Here is a 22,916-nt window from a genome sequence, read left to right as displayed (position 1 = left end):
ACTACAACGAATTTTCGGAGATGCGGTTGCAGAATAGAGTTCATGAGTGACTGAAAGGTGGCCGGGGCATTAGTCAGCCCGAATCCCATGACTCTAAATTGGAAGTGGCCGAACGGCGTATTAATGGCCGTCTTAGAAACATCCGAGTCTTGAATTCTGATTATTTTGATTGTACCCCGACCGCAAGTCCAACTTGGAGAAATATGCACTGCCCTGGATCGTGTCGAATAAGTCATCAATATTAGGAAGACAAGCTTTGTTTTTGATCGTAATTCTATTCAATTCTCGCCAATCGCACACCATTCTCAGAGTACCATCCGACTTCTTCACAAAAAACACAGGTGCACCGTATGGCGACTTACTTGGTTCGCTTAACCCTTTATGTACTGAAAAAATTGTACACAGACTGAATTTGATCTCGACTCACCTCAAATTCTACAACTATCTGGGTCATAACTTTAGTCTCCTTTTGACGATTTCTTCAATCTTGGGCTTCCTGGAAAGCTCGTAGCAAGAGGAACACATTGAGCCCACGCTTTCCGCCACGAAGGTCAAAACGCCAGCGCTACAGCCCAGCGTCTTAGCTGCAACGCCAATATTCCGACAGAAGTCGTCTTGCATCAGTCATTTCGCTCTCCTTGCTCGTAACAACTAACTGTTACTTCAAAAAAATTCACAAACTGCCATGAGTCCGTTTACCATTTTGAACATGTTTCTACGTCACTGCATGCCCAGAATGATGGGGAAATCCCTCTTTCAATTTTTGCGCGAGCGGCTATTGAGCGACATTTTCCGCGATTCGACTTTAGAGCTTCGTAACTCTGGAACCACACATCGGAGCGCTTCAGCGATTGTGTCAATGGACAGCTGGGAGTTTTCTCTTTGACCTACATATTTTATTTTTCGGATATAACCCAGGAACGACTGAGTTACGATCGATTGAAATTTTGAAAAGTTTCGATCCCAGGGGATCGAAAGTTGTACAGTCCGTACACAAAGGGTTAATCCCTTCTCAAGTAATTCTGACAGCTGTGACTGGAGCTCCTCCATCTCTGGTTTCGGCAAGTGGTAGGCGGGTCGAGACGTTGGTCTGGCTCCATCTTCTATCTGGATTTCATGGTTGACTGGTCTCTTCGGTGGAAGCTCATTCGGCAGCTCGTCTGGAAATAAATCCTGGTACCTCTTGAGCAGGTTCTGGATGTCCTGTTGCTCTGATTCCTGGAGTTGTGGCCCGGAACGATTCTCCTCGTTTGCAGCAGTGACCCATGCAAGAAACCCCTCGGCTCCACTCCTCAGGGCATGACGAGCTTGTCGGCCACTGATAAACATACTTTCCACAGTTGGCCGGTCGGCAGTCGGCGGGTTAGCTGAAGGCAATTTGGCAACAAAGGGCTCACCGTCCAACTGAACTTTGTTCGTACGGAAATTGATGCTGGGGTTGTTCCTTGTAAGCCACGGCTTGCCAAGAATAGCGTCGTAGCGAGTCAGGGGATAAACAGTAAAGTGCTGTTCCTCACTGAAGCCCCCGACTGTCACCTTTAGCGTGCGTGTGGAAATCTGCGGGACCTCGCTGGTCGAGCCGTCCGCCAATGTTACGCTCAGCATTTCTGAGCTTGCATCCGTGTCAAGATGATGCTTTCGAACAAAACCGTCTGCAATGAAGTCATGCGTTGAACCGGAATCTATCAGCATCACTGCACGGCGACCGCCGATCTTTCCCTGTATGCGCAGTAGGTCGTGTTCGGGTTCATTGCCGACGCTGACATTGCTGACATGACACCTTTCTGCAACGGGACAATTTCCTACAGCTATGGGTGTCTCCGGCTCCGTAGGTTCCTGGAGAGCAACGTCTTCAACCTCCAGAGCTCCGAACCGGTTAGCGACTGGTACCGGCGTGGGTGCTTGGGTCGTCGCCAGTAAGCGCACCCCCTTTCTTACTGGCGACCAGCGTTTGGGTAGCGCTGTCCACCCTCAGTACAGTCTTTAGCGAGGTGGCCTGGCTTCCTGCAAGCAAAGCAGTGTCCCATTGCTCGCAGTTGGACACGCTCTTGGTCCGTCAGCTTGCGGAGGCCCTGACCACGGAAGCTGGGCACGGAACGCGACTCTCTACTGGCTGGTGGCCCCGACGCCGGTGGCCCTGACGACTGCTCCACGGTGTTTGCTGCCATGACAGCTTGCTCCAGGGTACGTGGATGCTCACGCATGACCTGTCGCTGGATGTGCGGCACTAGACCCCTGACGAACAGCAGCGCTCTGGTGTGGTGGTCGATTTCCGGCACTTGCAGGCTGAGGCGAGTGAAAGCAGCAATGTATGCGTCCAGCGACCCACGCTGCGCTGCGGAAATTAGTCCCATACGCGATGTTTCCTCAGTGTGCCGTGGTCCATACACATCGCCAAGTGCCGCTTTCAGAGCAGGCCAGTTGGAAAACACTTGGTTAGCTTCCAATACCGCTATCAACCAAAGACGAGCGTTTCCAGTCAAAAATCCTGCCGCGTAGTCGACCCTCTGTGCCGCATTTGGCAGTGCCAACGACCGTAGGGCCATGTCCATTGCAAACGTCCATTCTTTGAATGTAACGGAATCTCCTCCAAACACAGGCGGCTCTTTCGTAAGGCGGGGTGTTGGCTCCCATGGTTCCGAGTTCGGATGTATCGTTCGGTTTTCTTGGCTAACGCGCTGAGCGGTCTTGATATCGTTCATCAGCCGAACGACGAGTACGAGGAGCGTAAGCAGAGCGATTAGAACACCTGCCAAAAGCAGAGTAGTAACCATCCTCTTGCTACCAGTGTAACAGGTTTAATCGAACTTGAAACGTAAGAGGCCTGGTTGAGCGTGCCTCGACCAGTTATATGCAAAAGGTGATAGTCTACATGTGGCAATGGCGCCAATGAAGGTGCTAATAGACAGGCGTAAGACGCATGAGGTGCGAGGGAGTGTAAAGTCATAGCGAACAGGGGAAAACTGTTACAGCGCACGCCACAAGTGTAAGGTTGAGCGTGCAAAGCCGGTTGCGGAGCAGAAAGGTGCATGCCAGTGTGGAGAGTGTGGCTGCTGGTTGAAGTTCCGTGGGGGTCTGGCAAGGCACAAGTGTACTTACCCCCAGTCAGCAGTCGGCGCGCCCCTGCCGCTGCCTGCTTCTCCGCTGTGCTGCGCCGCTCACTGCCAGGCTTGTGACCGCTGCTTTGCGTCTACACGTGGCTGCGCCCGTCATCGCTGCTCACGGACTTGTAGTCGTCCGACCGTTCAGGACCGTCAGGGTTTCACATGTGTTTGCGCCTGCTCCCGCCGATTTCGCTTACCACATCACCTGGATCGTCACAGGGCTGTGTGCTCCTTCTCTCTCTCAGCTGCCCCTCCGGGGCCCACGTAACCTTCATGACAGTGGCTCAACAGGACAGGACAGGACAGGATGTACATGTGTGTGTGTGTATGTCTGTGTGCGAGCTACTTCGGTTGGTTGGTACACTTATGCCTGGTTGTGTTGCGTCTGTTGCCAACAGGCTCGGCTGCTTGAAGGTGTGTTGTTGTATCTGCCACTTTGGTGGCTTCAGGGTTCGTATACTTTCTATTTGAAGTATACGTACCTCTTAACCATGCACTGCTTCTGCCTAGATTTAAACAAAATTTAAAAAATTAAAAAATTAAAAAAAATCTGATGGGTTTGCGTACCTGCTAGATTAACTCCTGTGTAATCAATGGTGCTAGTGATGCTTAGATCAGATCCATTCTGATTTAGCCACCCACACTAGTAGCAAGTATTACCTTCGCTGGGGGCAGGGGTGACTGCAATTGGATCCCGGGACTTATACCCTGATGCCGTCAATCCTTTTTCTGCAACTTGTCCTCACCCACTTACTGAGGTGTGGCGAGTCATCTTTCCAAGATTCCTTTTGAGTCTCTCTCCCCTCTCCCGGGGAGACCCACGTGACCAGTTTTGGCAGTGAGCAACATGTACAAGTACAAGTATGTATGTGTGTGTTTGTGTGTGTGTGTGTGTGTGTGTGTGTGTGTGTGTGTGTGTGTGTGTGTGTGTGTGTGTGTGTGTGTGTGTGTGTGTGTGTGTGTGTGTGCGTCCCATATGGTGCTGTGGTATGTGCAGCGATTTCCAATAATTGATAGGTTGCGGGTTCGATACCCGACAATTATGGTCACACACGTCTTTCTTCTCTTTCTCAGACTCTTCCTGACTTTTCTTTCATTCTCCTGGGTGGTTACCAACAGCCAGTGTATGCTGGAGTATGTGGTGTGGTGTGGTGTGTGTGTAGAAAAAGAAAAAGAAGAAAAAAAATGGAAAATTGAAAAATAGGGATTCACTGGCCAGAAAAGGTCACTTCAAACAGCTGTGTGGTGGATACCAGGCTAAAAATAGTGGCGGTCAATTCATCAGCCTTGCAAGCTGTTGAATGGTGTAATCCCAGCACAAGTTGCTATGTCTAACATAGCTGTTCGCTTTCATCACTTCCGCAATGGGCATGTATGAGGTCTGAGGTGTGTATGTGTGTGTGTGTGTGTGTGTGTGTGTGTGTGTGTGTGTGTGTGTGTGTGTATGTGTGTGTGTGTGTATGTGTGTGTGTGTGTGTAGGTGTGTGTATGTGTGTGTGTGTGTGTGTGTGTGTAGGTGTGTGTATGTGTGTGTGTGTGTGTGTGTGTGCACACCCACATGCATACTTACTTGGTTGTTGACACACACTCGGGAGTTTGGCCTCGCATCCGACATTATCCCAGGATTCACCGTTGGTATCGTGTGAAGGTGCATACCACATTGATACACACAGTTGTAAGATCTGCTCAGGTGGACTTGGCTGATGCTTGGCCCATTTCGAGTATGTAACCGTTTGGTTATCATCAATTGATACAAACTTCATTAGTGGGTGAACCAAATATGATCGAAAGCCAATCCAGTTTGTAGTTCGGGCGGGTTTAGTACTGAAGACACACTGAAGCTCAGCGTCGCTACGTGGAATTGCTAAATTGCTGCCCTTCCCAAGGCTCTTGCAATAGTTCGCAGCTTCCGCAAAGTTTCTATCATGGTGGTCAAACGTATATTCTGTCCTGAGCGAACCACAAGATTTCCATTCTGTGCAAAGCCAAAAGCAACTCTCAAACTGATGTAAACGAACAACTGTATTATTTTTAAAGGAAGTCTTGAGGCTTCCTGCAACCCTGGTTTCAAAAACCGTTAGGCCAGCATCTATACCACATAAAATCTGTGATCACTTTGTGTCGTGACTTGGTTCAAACTATTACTATTGGGAACCATTGCATGGACAGCATCTGGATGCTGCAATTCGTAAGATTCTCTACAACACGCAGCTCTAGCTGTGTGCTCTATGCACAGAAGTCCACACTAAGTCAAACACTCGTTGCAAACATATCCAGAGTGATTAATTCCAATAACTCTGTCTCACTTCCAAACTTGTCCCAACTGGGCACAGAACAATAACTAATTCAAAAGGCAATCAAAAACAACTTTATCGCGCCAGCCTAAAGAAACATGATAAACAGCCGGCTGGTTCAACTCAAATGTAGCGATATGTGTACCTGAAGTAGCTGAGTACAACTTATGTATAGCATTCTAGCAGCTACCTGAAGCGTACCAGTCCTTCCCCAGACGCGCAAAAAAGAGACACTTCCCACTAATCCCGATATAACAGATTATTGACTGATTTTTGCCGCGAAAGCGAAAAAAATGTTCTCAAAGTTGAGAACTGTCCTAAATTGGTTCTGAGAGATGGAAGCCGTTTTACATGGCCTACGTCGTTTTACTTTGCACCGCCTCGTTTTATTTCACACCATGTATTCTTGACGGGACGCTCTTTCGACAGATACATTTTTAGTGAAGTTTCGTAGAGGAGACGTATATCGAAAATGTTGTGAACGAAGCTGAAATTGGCATTTTTATGCACATAATTTCAAGCCGAATTATCGCCAGAGCACGCAGCGTTTTCGGCCAGCACGAAGGCGGCAACATATAGAGATAAGCAATACCTATCACTTGCAAAACAAATCTGATCTGTTCACGACCTCCAAATACCTAAAATTCAGAACTTGCTGTGCTTGCTTGGCCCTGTTGTCTAATCCTCCTCACTACTGTACTCCACAAACCACCATTGCCGTCGCTCACACAGACCAGTGCACCAAGCGACCAGGTAAGAGAAACAAAGTTAAGATGTCAGACTTTTCTTCTGTGCTCCCTAGATGTGAACCGCCTGTTAAGCGAACAGTATTTCGCTACAACAGGGCAGACTGGGATCGCCTCAGGGCGCACCTTTGCAACGTGGAATGGGGTGATATCATCACGGACGACCCAGAAACTTCGTGTGAGCAGGTTGCCGCTTCGATAACTGCAGCTGTTGCACAGTTTGTCCCATCCGCCTTTCGGTCCGGTATGGTGGATGCCTGAATGCACCCAGACCGAGAGGGAGAAGGAGAAACGCTGGCGCGACTGGAGAAAACACCCTTATGACCCAGCACTTCAGCAGGCACTCACCAATTCCGTGACTGTAGCGATCGCCGCCCAGTTCCGATCACGACGTGCAAAGGAGGACAGCCTACGTCGCAGCCTTTCATCTGGGTCCCTCAGAGACAAACAGTGGTGGACGAAGTTGAGGAGCGCTGCTGGCAACCGCACACAGCCCGAAATTCCCCTAATTGTCGACTCTGACGGCCGCGAGTGGGCAACGAGCTCAGAGAAAGCAGAGGCATTCGCTCGCTTCTTCTCGAAGAAATGCAGCGTTGCCGGTCCGGACCTTGTGGAGGCTGACCTACCGGACCCTGCTCCCTCAGATGCTCCACCTCTTCGCACTATCCGCTTCTGCCCAGAGGCTGTGCGCCGCCTCCTGGCAAAGCTCGACGTCTCCAAGGCTACAGGGCCTGACGGTATTTCTGCTCGCGTCCTTAAGGAATGTGCCCACGAGCTCGCAGAGCCACTGTCCAAGCTATTTGCTTCATGCTTCCAGTCTGGAGTCCAACCTAGGATGTAGAAGACGGCCAACGTGGTTCCGATCCACAAGCGATCTTCCCGCTCAACCCTTAAGAACTATAGGCCCATATCCTTACTGTGCATAATCTCGAAACTCATGGAAAATCTAGTAAACAGACACATCGTAAACTATTTTGAGGACCACCATCTGCTCACGTCACACCAGTTTGGATTTCGCAGAGGCCTCGGCGAATCAGAAGCTTTGCAAGCTCTCCAAACTGCCTGGGCAACCGCTGTGGGCTGTAAAGGGGCGGCTCGTATCCTTGCTGTGGACATTGCAGGAGCGTTTGACCGTGTCTCACATGTCGGCCTCCTCCACAAGGTGCGCAGCCTAGGCATCGATGGTCCGCTCCAGAGATGGCTTGCCTCGTACCTGGACACCCGTTCCTTACAGTCCCTTGTTGGAGGGCGTACGTCAGCTTCGTATACGACCTCCGCTGGAGTCCCCCATGGAAGCATTCTTGGTCCAACGCTTTTCCTGGCGTACGTCAACGACGCGCCAGACGTTCTCGTTGACGGCGCCAGCTTGGAGGCCTATGCTGATGACACAACCTTATACAGCTTAGTCACCTCCCAGCAGACCCCGGAAGTCGCAGCGCAGTCACTGCAGGTGTCCGTTGACCGACTGCACGAGTGGGGCCGTACCTGGAAAGTGACTTTTGAACCAACTAAATCCCAGGCCATGACAGCCATCCTCAGACGCGCCGGCTTAGATCTCCCCCCCCCCCCCCCACTCCTGTTTGGTGGCACACTGGTGCCCGAGACAACCAGCATCACCCTCCTTGGTGTGAAGGTGGACGCCAAGTTGACCTTTGGCGATCACCTTCGCTCCGTAGCCACCCGTGCACGCCAACGGCTTGGGGTCCTAAACAAAGCCGCCCACATCCTCACCCCCGCCGGCCAGACGACAGTGTATCAGGCGGTCGTACGACCAGTCATGGAGTATGCGCCTCTTGCATGGATGGGAGCTGCGCAGAGTCACCTCCAGCGTCTGAACAATGTTCAGCGCCGCGCACTCCCTGCTATCGGCCCTGGGGCACACCTACCCAGCTTGGCCATCCGCCGTACTGTTGCCTCGCTTGCCTGCCTGTACAAGCTGCACTACTTGCCTGGTCCACCGCAGCTGCTCTCTGTGTTGCCACCGCGCCATATCACCTCTGCCAACCCCAGAACCCGCCTCGAGCACGGTAGTATCAGTGGCCATGACCACCAGCTCCAACACCAGCTGCCTGCATCTGCCCCGCTGGCGCTGAAGCGCTCGCTCCCACACTGCAGCATCAGCGATTGGAACTCCCTCCCTGCCGCTCTCCTGTCCCAGCCTCCCCACAGCAAGAGAATGCAATCATTCAAAAAAAACATTTATCGCCATATTCGCAGCACAAACTGGCTCTGGGCAGTCGATTCCCTATGAATAGTATGATGCTATGATAGTTTCTCCCCACACTCACTCTTGTTAAGCCTTGGGTTTTTCGCATTTTTCTGACCTGTACAGCTTTATCTTCTTTTTTTCCTTTTTTGGTGCGTGTTTTTGGCTGTGACGCCGAGACCTCAGGTCGGCAGAGTCATCAATGCCCCATCATCACTGCTGCGTCTAGGCACAGCGCCTGCTCATTACTTGTCAGTTTGTCCTAGTCTCCGTACCATTGTCTTTCCTTATTCTTTTCGAGCTGGTTATGTGAACATAGTAAAAAATAAATAAAAAATTTCACAAGAAGATTACAACAAGAAAAGAACCAAGAGCCACGATCGCCAAATCGCTGTCATCAGCAAGACGTGCCCGGGTGCGTGCATTGGCTTACGTGTACATCAGTGCGTGCATTGGCTTACGTGTACATCAGTGCGTGCATGCATGAAGATGAGAAAAGCAGATGATCACAAATCATGCATGATGCATCGATGAGTCAACGTGACCATGGATATAATAATGGCGACAGCAAAGTTAGTTCGGCGGCCAAAGCGCAGGTGCAACAAGGAAAAGTCAGAGTGCAGAACAAACAGAAACTCAAATCGAAAGGAGATAAAATATTGAAAAGATGAAGTGAATCGGTTTGGTCTGTCAGAGGATGCTTGCACCCAGCGACAGGGTGACAGCAAACCCTGTCAGAGAGAGAGTCAGTGTACAGAATAGGAATACATAGAACGCAGCACGCAATGGAGTTACTGTGGAGAGCGAGAATGCAAGCAACAACGTAAGTACTATTTATGCAACTAATTATATCGGCGTATTGTTATTGATATTATTATCCGACAAACACGCACAACACACAACACTGTATCGTTACAACGCACTCGTAAATGATGTTATCACAACGACACTCGGAAATGATGTTATCACAACGACACTCATTCTTTTTCAGCCCTATCTACATGTATGTTACATAGAGTATCACACACATTTGGCAAGAACAATGCACAACATTATAATACCGTCTTCTAAGCTGTAGTCTTCACTGGTTTACAGTTTTGGATATGTAGAGTAAAGCCTCATTCACACTTCGCTTTGCGTAAGGGAAACACGTCACAACGGCCGTTTGCGGCAAAAAAGGTGACTTGATCTTGAGTTGAGTTACTTGTTTGGTCTATCGCGCGACCTTCGCCTGTGCCCATTGCGTTCATGAAATGAAGTATAAATCAGTCTTGAATGTGCCAGTCCATTGCTCAGTTTTACCATGTTCTTGCCTAAGTCTGTTGTGATTTATCTTGAATCCGTAGACATTTCGCCGTATTGGTACCATCCGTTCCATAAAAATGCTGGTTCTTGTAATGGCATGCACCATAAAATGACATCTGTTCTATAACCGTAATAATCTGCCCTCCATATCTTCTACATTTAGTGAGATGTTGCCTAGGGCTGCTGCATTGTATGCATACAATTGTAGTTCCCACCACCTTGACACCGGCGGCGTATTGAACATGACATGTATGCATTGTATGCACGCCTATGGATTCGTCCTTTTCTCGCGTAAGTGTACACTCAAAATTGTTCTGTCTAATTGTATGGTCCCTGCCTAGACCATACAATGATCTAATCATGCAGTTTATACACACACGTAACTGGCTCACTCTGAACTGCTTTGAACTCGGAATGTCATTATCTTCAACCAGACAACTCAGCTGCAGCAAGAGAAGACTGCCTCCGAACATCCCAAAACCAACTTCACACGAGCATGCATCTCTAGTGCGCATGCTCGTGAGAAGTCATAATAATATGACTTGACTGAGGGACACAACAATTCCCCCACCACTAGAAAAAGACGAACATGGAAAACAGTAATAAGAGTGGTTCAAATACGTATGGATGGCTACTATGCGAGTGTCTGATCTGCAACCAATTATGTCATCATTCGCTATAGAATTATAACCGATACTCATGGCTGACATAGTAACTATTCATGTATTTATGACGGCTAATACCTATAATTATTTGAACTATTTACAGAAACAAGATTTGTATACACATTATAATACAGTTCATGACCACTGCAGTAACTGGAAACCACTACTTGGCTTGAGTGCGGTACCGTTCAGGTATGACAACCTGGCGGCCGGACCGGGTCGTACTAGTGTTCTGACCAGGTGTCGATGGTGTTGGCATTCTAGACTCAGACTCACTATCCGTAGGTATTGTCGTGGTTGTTGGTGTAGGGCTGACTGTTGACTGACTTGACGGTTGTTTCTCAGCGGTAGTAGGACTTGAACTTGAAACTGTACCGGTAGAAGAAACACTGGGACCAGTATCAGCGGATGACGATGGAGCCTGATGCGTCGATTTAGGGGGAGCTTCAGCCACATCCTCCCTCACAAACTCAGACAAAGGAACTGAACGTGCTCTCAACTGGTTGCGATGACGCTTCCACAAAGCATCCTGAACTTGAACTTGGTAGTTGACTGGACTGATGACTGACACGATGCGACCTGGGACCCACTTTGAACCATAAGAGCCAAAATTTAGAGTGAACACAGCGTCGCCTGGTTGGAATTCTGGGGTCTTGTTCATGTTGCGTTCGTAAGCGTCAACAGACGGTTTGGCGGTCTGTTTTAGCGTGTCAAAACGGGTACGTGGTTGACGCCTCATAAGCATCTCAGCTGGTGACTTGTTGTTTGCTGAAGGGGTTGTACGATGTGACAGGAGGAAGCGTTGTAGCGTAGCGTGTAGGTCACCCTGCGTACCCATGGCTTTCAATTTTGACTTGAAAACCCCAACATAGCGTTCTGCTAACCCGTTGGTTGCCGGATGTCCAGGAGCGGAACAAGTGTGTCGAATGCCATTCTTGTGTAGGAATGATTGAAATTCTTCACTCGTGAATTGTGAGCCGTTGTCCGATACGATGTGATGTGGTAGGCCAAACAAAGCGAAGACACGGCGTAAAGCAGCGATAGTAGTAGCGGACGTTGCACGGTCCATAGGAACAATATCCAGAAATCGAGAATATGAATCAACAATGACAAGAAACATCTTGCCCATGAAAGGACCGGCGTAATCAATATGTAAGCGTTGCCAAGGTCCCGTCGGCCATGACCAGCTACCAAACTCCTTCGCTGGCAGGCGTGCTTCAGCTTGGCATTCCGGACACTGGGCGCAAACCTGCTCCAAATCTCTGTCGATACGAGGCCACCACATGTAGCGACGTGCCAAGCGTTTCATACGAACTACACCTGTGTGTTCATAGTGAAGATCGTTCAGCAAGAACTCACGTAATGATTCTGGAACAATGACACGATCGTTCCAAAGAAGGATATTGTCAGACACAGACAACTCCCAGCGCTTCGCAAAGTACGGCTGTAGAGTTTGATCAATGGTTTCCGGCCACCCATTCAGTACATGGTGCCAAACTGTCTTCAGTATAGGATCCCGTTGCGTTTCGGTAGCAACTGTGTCCGCATTAATGACTTCGCTTTCAATGAATAGTACCTGTTCATCAGCTACCTCGTCGGAGCAGGGAGCGCCAGGACCAGGTTGGCGCGACATGAAATCAGCGAATGGGTTTTGGCGCCCTGGGATGTGCTTGATAGAGTAGTCGTATGCCGCTAGGGCCAACTTCCATTTCTTGAGTCTCGGTGACACCAAGTACGGAACGCCGTCTGTACACCCAAGCAGTTTAACAAGCGGCTGGTGGTCTGTTTCGAAAATGAACTTGCGACCGAGAAGGTACTGGCGGAAAGTAGTAGCTCCGAACACCACGGCAAGCGCCTCTCGCTCGATGTTAGAGTAGTTCTTTTCCGCCTTGGTCAAAACACGCGAGGCATATGCAATGGGACGGAAATGACCAGGTCGCTCTTCTTGCAATAGCACCGCTCCTAGACCTACGCCTGAGGCGTCAACTTGGACCTTGATGTCCTTCGTAGTGGAGTAGAAAGCCAACGTTTCAGTGGCGCAGAGTGCACATCTGATTGCGTCAAACGCGTTGCTCTCACTAGACTCCCACTTCCACACAGCATCTTTTTTGAGTAAGGCGTACAACGGTGCCATGATGGTGGCAAAATTCGGAATGAATGCTCTGACGTAGTTCGCAGAACCGATGAACGATTGCAGTTCACTCACAGTAGTTGGAGGTTTTGCGTCTTTCATGGCTGTAGTGCGCTCGGCTGATGGCGATACACCCTCCGCTGAGAATGTGTGCCCCAAGTAGGAGATGCTGTCAAGCATGACTTCAAACTTCTCGAGTTTTAGTTTCATGCCGACTTCTTGCAGGCGCTGGAGAACTTTCACAAGGGTCGCTCGATGCTCGTCAGGTGTTTTGCCCGTAACCACAATGTCATCGATGTATACAATGCATCCATCGATGCCAGCCAGCACAGTCTCCATGGTGCGCTGAAAAATGGCAACAGCCGAGTGTACACCGAACGGTAAGCGCACATATTCAAACAAACCACGGTGAGTATTGATAGTGGTGTACTTTCGGCATGATTCATCGAGCTCGAGCTGGTGATACGCCTGCTTGAGATCGATTTTGGTGAATTTCGTACCGCCTGACAATTTAGCGCGGATCTCAGCGATTGTAGGTAGCGGATAGCTTTCCAGCGGTGAATGTGCATTCAGAGTGCGCGAGTAATCCGCACAAATGCGAATCGAGCCATCCGGCTTTTTGACCGGAACAGTTGGCGTTGCCCATTGTGAATATTCAACTTTCTCGAGAATGCCATCGCGCTCGAGTTGATCAAGAGCCTCATCGTATTTCTCAGTAATTGCAAATGGGACTTTGCGAGGCTTGAGGAAAACCGGGTGTGCGTCGTCAACACGCAGGTTGACCTTCATTGTGTTTAGTTTGCCCATTGAGGTAGAATCAAACAGATCTGGAAATTGGGCCATAATTTCCTCACGCAGTTGAATTTGTGCCACGGTTTCATCAATTCTAGTTTTGACAGAGAAGATTTCATTCCATGGTAATTGAAACAGTTGTAGCATGTCCCTTCCCAAAAGGGATGGTCCCGAGACATCTACAACTCTGAGCTTAACGGGCGCTGTCGTACCATTCAAGGTGACATTCATTTCAAGCTCGCCCAGGCAGGTAATAGGCTTATCAGAGAAACCCCTCAACAGTACGGTGGATTTAGGTAAGGTAGACAGAACCCCACCCAGCTTCTCGAAATCCCGTTTATTTAGTATGGACACACCACTGCCAGTATCAACTTCCATGCGAATAGGGATGGGTACCTCATTGATTACAACATCCACAGCAAACGGGGGTACGCTGCCTGTAGTATCACGTACAGTATACATTGGAACGCTCTCACCTGCGTCTTCACAGTCAGAGTCGGAGGTAGAAAGATCCTCACCCATGACATGGTGACAGTCACGCTTGTCTCTCTGCAGTTTAGTACGACAAACCTTCTCCAGATGCCCCCGTTTGTGGCAGTACCGGCACTCGGCGTCCTTATGTCGACACTTGTTTGCCAGGTGCATATCCGACCCGCAGCGAAAACAACGCTTTCCGGGCGCCATCGGCTGCTTGGTGGATCGACGTTCCTTCGTCATGTGTACGGGAATGTCCGTGGGAGACCCGATCGACGCAGAAGCAGCAGAGGGTGCAGTGAATTGTTTTGAGTAGGAAATGGCCAGTTCCTCCTTGCTAGCCAGGTCGATGACTTTCTCAAACGTGTCAATATCGGACTCCTTGGAGAGTAACAATTTCCGTCGTATCGTCGAGCTTGCCATGCCCGAAATAAACTGGTCCGTGAGGGCTCGGTCGCGATGGGAGCCAAATTGACAATCGACAGCAGCACGCTTGAGTTTATTAGCAAAATCGACTGTAGTTTCACCCGGAGCTTGGGAGACTTGGCGAAACTGAAAAGCGGCGGTGGTTGGGGTAGTGTTCTTTTTGTAGTATTTCTCCAGTACAGCACAAAGCTCGTCATACTTCTTTGACGCGATCTCGTCAGGTAGGATCAGGGATTTCAAGGTTGAGTAGACCGTCTTAGAGAGCAGGGAAATTAGATGCGCTGTCATTTTCTTCTCCGCTGCTCTCTTTTCACCAGAAGAGGCATTGGACGCCACGACACCAATACTATTGGCACAGAAGAAAAATTCAACGCGTTCGCGATAGTCTTTGAAATCACCCCCGTCGAAAGGCTCGATGGTGGCGGCGTAGGGCAAGTAAGTATTCGTCGCCATTTGTATGGTCCCTGCCTAGACCATACAATGATCTAATCATGCAGTTTATACACACACGTAACTGGCTCACTCTGAACTGCTTTGAACTCGGAATGTCATTATCTTCAACCAGACAACTCAGCTGCAGCAAGAGAAGACTGCCTCCGAACATCCCAAAACCAACTTCACACGAGCATGCATCTCTAGTGCGCATGCTCGTGAGAAGTCATAATAATATGACTTGACTGAGGGACACAACACTAATTGAGTGATCTAGACTTGTTCTCACTTTGGACACCAATATTCTTGTAGGCGAATCGTTCATCAGAGTATAGCTTCATTTTCAGGCTCTCTGGTGTGTACATTCTCTCTTGCTGTCCAGGGTTGCTGCACTGTATATTTGTAATCATCGCTGACTAGCTGTTGGCAGAGTATTATTTTGATGTGCGCACGTTAGGGGTGAAACGAGTATCTATTTTGACCAATCGATCACTCATTCATAATATTCGATCGAGTATCCGACTACTTCGAGTATTTTATCGAAATTCAAAAGCGCTAGATTTGTGAGTTCTTGACCAATTCAGAAGAAATTATCTGTGAGCGTAGCACAAAAGTCGCCAACGTCTTGTACAGAGTGTAAAGTAACGATTTTCACCAGTACTTTCATTATCTCAAAACAAAATAACCTTACTTGCCGTGGTGATTGCATCGTCCAAGTCATAAAATACTGACTCAAAGGCACGAATAATGCATGCACACCAGTCGATGAGCAGTACAACAGAAGTTTTTGAAAAATAGAATGCCAGTACTAAAAAATAAATAAATAAAAAAAACGATCGAGTGCAAAATTTCGAATACTCGCTCGTTTGAGATTTTCGAACGGATACTCGAATATTCGAACTAATCGTTTCACCCCTAGCGCACGTGTATGGATCCATCCCTTCCTCATGTAAGTGCGCCAGCATTTGTGATATGAAGTTGAGTGATATAGAACTCGTCTCAAATATAACAACATTTGCCAATCAGCGGCCGTTCTCAGCAGGATATATTCAGCGATATATCCCGCTCGGTTCACATGGGTCACTTCGAGAATAAGGAAACTTTAAGCCTAGTTTGCATTCGATGTAACGCTGACGGTAGGGGACGTAAGGGCCTGTTGGGACGGCCGGGGTGAGCTGTAAAATCTTGTACGATTCGAAAGACATGACATGTAGCAGCTATTGCGATTTTCAAGAAGTGACACGAAATCTTGTCTTCCTAAAATTTGAATCAGTTGTGCTAACCATTTGGCGAGTTATCATGGGAAGCGTAGTGTTGACCGTGTTCGGAATGTTTAAAAACCTAAGTGTGCTGTTGTGCGCATCGGGAGGGTTCAGCGCACGACACATCCCCTGTTCACACTCGAATGCAGTTGTTTTGTACGCTTGCGTCCCCGTCTACGGTCTGAAAAGTTGAACTGATCCAACTCTTCCCCTAGCTTACCAATTTGTAGGGTAGAACGGTTGCGTTCCCGTTCCTGGTGTTCACATTGGACGCTGTCTGCCGGCGTCGTAACCGTTCCGTCGGTTCCCGTCAATCCTTACGTTGCGTCCCGCTGCGCCCCGTCGAATGTGAGCTAAGCTTTCGTGTTGGTCACGCTCTGTATTTAGGAAAGTACCATGCAAATGGATATTACCATTCGTACTCTGTGTATACCGAATCCCCCAATTGTCCCTCGTCCTAACGCACTCTCGAAAATATTCGCTGTATACCCCTCATACTCATGGTATAATCCGTACCTAATATATAATCAGTATCATCCGCTGTTTATTTTCCATTGCAGGTAACGTCTCAATCAAGCATCGTCATCAAAACTTTGCACAGAAGAGTGTTTGTCAGCGGTGTCAGTCATCCTCTGGGATCCTCTTTCTGTTATTACTGAAGCTCAATTCCCAATACATGAACTGCTTTCCACAATGCGCAACATGCAACACCTGCGATGAGCTGCAACCGCGACAGACGATTCACAATCTGTTTTGTTTCTGCGGCATCTAAGTGCAGTGCGTAGTACCCTCACGGACACCCAGCCTAGTGAACTGCACTCCATTCGTGTACAACGCGCTTGGCAAGAGTTATGCTTTTGCCAACTTCTGGGACAGTGGCCCTACAACTGCTTGCGACAGTGCGCGACAGGCATTTCCTCGCCGCAAGTGTTACATCACAGAAAGTGATACATGTGGAGACAGGGCTACCTGTCAATAGCCGGGGAAGTTGCCGTGGAGCTTTCCCCGCCTGTGCTGTCCCTGTATGGAATGCCCTGCCACCCGCCGTCCTCAGCCAGCCACCTGACCGGAAACGGCTGCAAAGTTTCAAAGTGTCTGTCTTCCGGCACCTCCGTGCCCAGCAATGGCACTGGGCCACTGACACTTTGTAAGATGTATGCACATCTGCCCACACACTGCTGCATATTGCCGTACGCCTCGTGCCCTGCTTACTCTTTTCTCTGGATCTGAATGTGCACCCCTTACGCATTATAATTATTAGGGGTGAAACGAACATCGAATTTTGAATACGAACGAACTCTCACACTAACGAACGAACTCGAACGAACATTCTCCATTATGTATTTCAAGGATGAATTTTTTTGAAGACCATACACTGATACAGTCTGTCAGTACAGGCGTTCTCTGTACTTGGCTGGCCACAGTTCAGTATTGACGGTGTACGATACACTGCCAGAACAGAAATATTTTTTATCGCGTCCGCCTGAGCTGAATCACAGGGTTTTGCAGCTAGCTGCAAAGTCCATCACCATCGTCCGGACGAGAGTTTTCTTCTCATCGCTAGCTCAGGTCGTCAGAGCAGGAGAACGGTACTTCTTGAGGTGGGTACGAAGATTGCTCGTCGTCGCTCTGCTGTGAAATTGAGAAAAGGACTTCGTCTTTCCCGACCACTTTATCAAATTCCGCTCCAACTCCGGATCGCGATGAAAGGCTCGAATGTTTTGACATGATTGCAACGAGTGCACGTTTGCTTTCGGGAACAGATGTCACAAGCGACTCGAATCCTTTCACTACGAGTACAAATCTAACTCAAACGGACACACAGAAATATTTCAAGAAACTTTGTCCCGACGCGACACTCAACTCCTTCAACTTGCTTCAAGTGATCATCAAGGCAAACGCAGTCGATCAGCGTGCAAGCTCGCGATCTCCCAACCTCCGCGGCTCCTTCGTGATCTAGTCACAAGCAATCTTTATGCTTGCTTGCTGTGTTCGTTTATCAATCTTGCGAGTTCGTTCGTTCGTTTTCAAATTTTTCGAACGAATATTCGAACTTTCGTTCGTTCGTTTCACCCCTAATAATTATACTTTATTTAGTTCTCTCTCCCTCTCTCTCTCTCTCTCTCATTTTTTTATTATACTTTATTTAGTTCTCTTGCTCCCCAACCATCCCCGCTCTCTCTCTCTCTCTCTCTCTCTCTCTCTCTCTCTCTCTCTCTCTCTCTCTCTCTCCCCTCTCTCTCTCTCTCTCTCTCTCTCTCTCTCTCTCTCTCTCTCTCTCTCCTCTCTCTCTCTCTATCTCTCTCTCTCTCTCTCTGTGTGTGTGTGTGTGTCTATGTCTCTCTCTCTCTCTCTTCCTCTCTTTCTCTCTCTGCTATTGGCGCGCCTGGTTGTGATGAAGCCGAGACCCAAGGCCGGCAGAGCATCCCAGACCACGCCACCACTCCCCTTATTCATGGCTCACACATGACGGGTTTACGTGGCTCTAGTTAAAAAATAAATAAATAAAAATGTAATTGTGAATTGTAAATACTTTTAATCCAATTCAACTTTTAGTATGTGCTTCTCTTTGTTGAACAGCAATGGGTAACCAACTATTCTCCTGTCCATTCATTCTCCTGCTCGTGTTTGTATGGTGGTTGTATACTGTATACCCATTGAATGATAAAATGTACTACAGTATCAGGTTTTGTTTCGTGATATATTCACGTCCACGTCCAGATATGTTCAATTTTCACTTGAGCACACAAGGGTTAGAAGCTTAGAAACACTATACATCTATTCTTTAGGGTGTTCTCCATTGATATATTGAAAGATCTCACCTGTTCAAGACGTCCATGTAGACTTTGAGGCCGACTTTCGCATCGATGTCGGCTATTTTCTTGCACTTAGAAAAATGATCCCTACCACCCGGGACGCATTCTATCGCGTTGTTTGCATTCTCCTGGCGGCAGGGCATTGCCAAACTGATTACCTTTCATATGAAATAATTCAAGGAATGTGGAAGAAGCCTTCACTGCTCGACCAGGCCGATAACCCTATTTCATACATACCCCAAAAACTAGACAAATTCGAAATTTCTCAAGCTTGAGAACGTTTCCCGGCAAAAAAAACCCTCGAAATCTGTTATATCGGGATTGGTCGTACGGTCGTTTGGGAAAGGACTGTACATCATAGATGCGCGTAGCCAAAGAATGCCAACAAAAGTAGTACAGGGTCAAATACAACGTAAATTCAAACATAAGCAATCGCTTCGCGACACTTTGCGCATAACCTGCGACAACCCGCACAAAGCTAGTGGCAGTGACTGCATTCCTGGTATTGTTTTGCAGTGCTGTGCCAGTGTTCTTGCTCCTCATCTTGCTAGAATCATTAATATGTCGCTCTCAAGTGGTACTGTACCCGCATACTTCGAACTGTCATATGTTAGCCCTTTGTTCAAGAGCGGGGACACTGCAGTCGCAGGAAACTATCGGCCAGTCTCTTTGCTGCCCATTGTGTCTCGTCTTCAAGATTACTGTGTCAAGAAGCAGATCATGGCCCATCTCCAGGACCACCACCTGCTACCGGCGTCGCATTTTGCCTACCACAAGCCCCACTCAACGGAAGACGCTCTGGATCTTGCAGTGAATCGCTGGCTCTTGGCACGATCTCAGCGCCAGCATACTGGTGTGATTATGGTGGACATGTCAAAAGTCTTTGACAGAGTACAACACCAGCATCTCATCACAGTACTTCATCAGCATGGCATTGGGGGCACTGTTCTGTCCTGGTTGACTAGTTACCTGAGTAATCGGAGGCAGCAAATAAAGGTGGCTGATATTCTGTCGGCACCTGTGGATTTCTCCAGAGGTGTTCCTCAAGGTAGTGTACTTGGGCCATTGCTATTTGTGTTATACACAAGTGAGCTGTCTGCCATACTGCCAATGCAAGTAAGTCACTTTCTGACTGTTTATCATCTTGTTAGTCGTGGATAGTTGCTGCATAACTCGTTCTCATGCGTTTCTTCTCTTTTTCTTCGTTTCTTTGTCTTTTGGCTTTTGAGACTCTTGCCTTCCGCCCTTGCGGCGGAAGCTTGGCTTTTTGGCTCTCTGTCTCTGTCTCTCTCCCTCTCCCTCCCCCTCTCATTTGGGCTTTGGGCCTGTGACAAAAGAATAGTAATATTTCCACTAAAACTCGCCCAAAGGGTGCCCGGTAGACCGAAGTGCCCGTAACTTCAGTGTCCGGATAACCGGGGTATGGTATGAGTGTACATGAAAAGTAGACAGGTGGTTGGTGATTGTTGAGAGGAGGCAGTTAATACATGCCACTAGTCAGTATGTATACTTACTGGCAATAACTTGAACACTTGTTGTAGAAAGCATCAGCGGTAGCACCATTAGCACCACAGCAGGGTGCCAGTACGCCGACAACTGTACATCACAATAACACAGCGAATGAAAACATCCTTGATGCTCCTTTCAAGGTTCTCGCCGAAGTTCAACCACCAAAGTGTATGGAGATACCGCGCACGGGTATGCAACAAGACAGCTGAGGGTGAGAGCACAACTCAAGAGATTTTTTGTTTGTTTATTTTATTTTACTTCACCAAGTGAACAGGCATTTCTGCCTTCTCCCCAGCTCCGGAGACCTAGTTCCGACAAAAAGATGAAGAGCATTCCGAAGAGAGGTGTCTGTGACGCATTAGACAGGGTAGGATGGTAAAACAGGTGCAGGTGGATTCATGCTCATTCCAGTATGCAGTATTTGACATTTGGAGCCATAACCTGCTCTTCTTTGCCGCTCACGTTATCGGTTACGTGACAACATGCACTCATATGTGACACACACAAACACGCACGCACACACGCACACACTTTACACGAGGGCAAGCACCTGCATCAATATACGAAATTTGTTTTGTCGAAACGAACTGCAAACGTGATTCAGGTGTCTGTCCTGTGGCCAACAGCACTGCTGATTTGTGGCCTAAAACCAACCACCGCAGTCCAGTCATTTGCCTCGTGCATCAGAGCAGTGAATAGGAAATGGGAGAGCCAAGTGACTACATGCAATGGAAAGTCACAGAGCAAAGCTGCATGCATACCCACGTATTCTCAGACTGATGCGGTAGTGAGGCTTCTCGTAGCGACTGCAAATAGACCACATGCGCAGCATAAATATCCGGGCGGGTACGATGCCTCTTGCAGCGAAGTAGAGTTTCCCCACAAGAGATTTGAGCTTGAGCTGGGACATGAAGCGCTTGGATCTCAGCTTTCCAGCGCAGTTCGAATCGTGAAAATCGGTTGAATTTGGGCATTCGCCGAGCAAGAACGTGAAATTGAGCTGTGCCGTTCTGAGGCACGGTGGAGTAGTTTGGAGAGGAGGTGGAAGTGCTGTGCACGCAATCTACTCCAAGAGAGTCAGTGCATTGGACAACCGGCCGATTGGAGAAAAGGGGCCCATCATGGAAAGGGTTGAGGCCTATCTCATATAGAAGCCTGTTTTGGATACAGGCCTGATTTCAAGATGCATGTCCTCCCTCATTATAACGAGTCCAGTTATTACATAAACCCCGATAGTAAATCCCCTGGCGAAACGTAATTCGTTAGTAAATAAAAAATCATTATAACGACCCTTTGACCAGGTCCCTGGAGTGCCAAACCCTTAGCCCATTCAGCGCTACTGGGCCTTGCCTATGGTAGTCTGCATATAAATGCTAAAAACAGGGCCAAAAGCAAGTTCTATAACTCCAGGGCTCTGGCAACTGGGGTCCTCAAATATTTTGGAAATGATTGTCAAGACTATCAACTACAGCGTGACAGAATCGATACAGTCCCCAAAAAGAATAGCGCGTCACAACAGGGGACGCAAGTTTGCTCAAATTGCGTGAAATACGCCAAATGCGTGAAAGTGCAACTGAAACATCCCTGGAAAGAGAAGAAAAAAGACGCGTAGTGTTTCCAAGCGGGATTCGCACCAACAACCTATCGTACAAGAGGCAGGATCATGATCCAACTGACTAACAGTACTCTTACACACCAGGCAGTGCCAGAAATCACTATAACCCATGACGTCTGTAGACGTCATCCGCGCATGGGGGCATTTTCAATGATGTCTATAGACGTCATCAGCGTTCAATGGGTTAGTATAAGATAATATTGACCATGCAGGACCAAGGCCAAAACACATAGCAGAACACAGAAAGACAAAAAAAATTAATTCTTATATCTATGTAGTCCAAGATATGGACCATATTCTGCATCCTAGGAAGAGCTGTGTTGGAGATTTTCAATTATCTTATAACGAGTTGAAGGGTCGACAATTTATGTTGTATCGAGGATAGCCAAGGTAAGTGCGAATTAGTGCTTATTTCACCTTTAGCTGCAAGTCCTGATACAAGGTAAGTCTCGTTACATGATAACTTTGTTGATGGCCCAGAGATTATCTACTAACGAGGGAGGACCTGTACGCTGTCAGCGCATAAGTCTGGTTTTAGTTTTGGCATATAGAAATACCTGGTTTGAATAGACGCCTGACGTGAATAGAAGCCTAGCCTTGAAGGGACGAGAGGGTGGGGCGCTCTGGCAGTACTTTACGGTAATTGTACCTGTAGGTGTATCAAAATGTCGGTATCAGGGACCTGCCAGGTATCAGGTGTAATGTAGAATTAGGTGACCAGCATTCCCTTCACATACAGTGAATACTCTTGTGCCTTTTAGCAGGGTTGGCAGCCAACCAAGCACACAGAATTCCAAACTTTTTCCAAACCAATTTCAAACCCACTCGTGCAGGAAAAATAAAATATAAACATCTTCTGAACGACTGTCTTCTCCACTACGAGTACAACCAGGTAGTAGTAAAATCCTCCCTGGTATCACTACCATCAACAAATTCACCAAGGTGCATTGCGATGATATCGCCTTCAGCAGCTAGAGCCCCTGAAAATAGCAGGGGAATTCATACGACGAGAGTTCCCCTCCGTAAGTTCAAATCCGCCTCCAGAGGGGGTTCCGATGAAACATTTACATAGCTGGTGTCCATCTCAGCACTAAAGACGGCTTCATCCTCGCCAGCAAACTCATCTGAGTGCGAAAGAA

The 22,916-nt window shown here is 48.2% G+C and overlaps 1 long non-coding RNA gene across 1 annotated transcript in view; it reads right to left on the bottom strand.

The window, feature by feature from the left end:
- Positions 1-4,680: 4,680 nt before the first annotated feature.
- LOC135830125 (uncharacterized) overlaps positions 4,681-22,916 on the bottom strand; it is a 22,388-nt gene continuing 4,152 nt past the window's right edge. The window contains exons 2-3 of the long non-coding RNA XR_010555995.1: positions 20,168-20,249; positions 4,681-5,079 (exon numbers count right to left, since the gene is read on the bottom strand). This is a non-coding gene — a long non-coding RNA (uncharacterized LOC135830125). The remainder of the gene's footprint in view (positions 5,080-20,167; positions 20,250-22,916) is intronic.

This window comes from Sycon ciliatum, chromosome 13 (genome assembly GCF_964019385.1).
Source record: "Sycon ciliatum chromosome 13, ocSycCili1.1, whole genome shotgun sequence".
Lineage (NCBI taxonomy): Eukaryota > Metazoa > Porifera > Calcarea > Leucosolenida > Sycettidae > Sycon > Sycon ciliatum.
The sequence above is the reverse complement of the archived record's forward strand: the minus strand, read 5'-3'. Positions and strand labels throughout refer to the sequence as shown.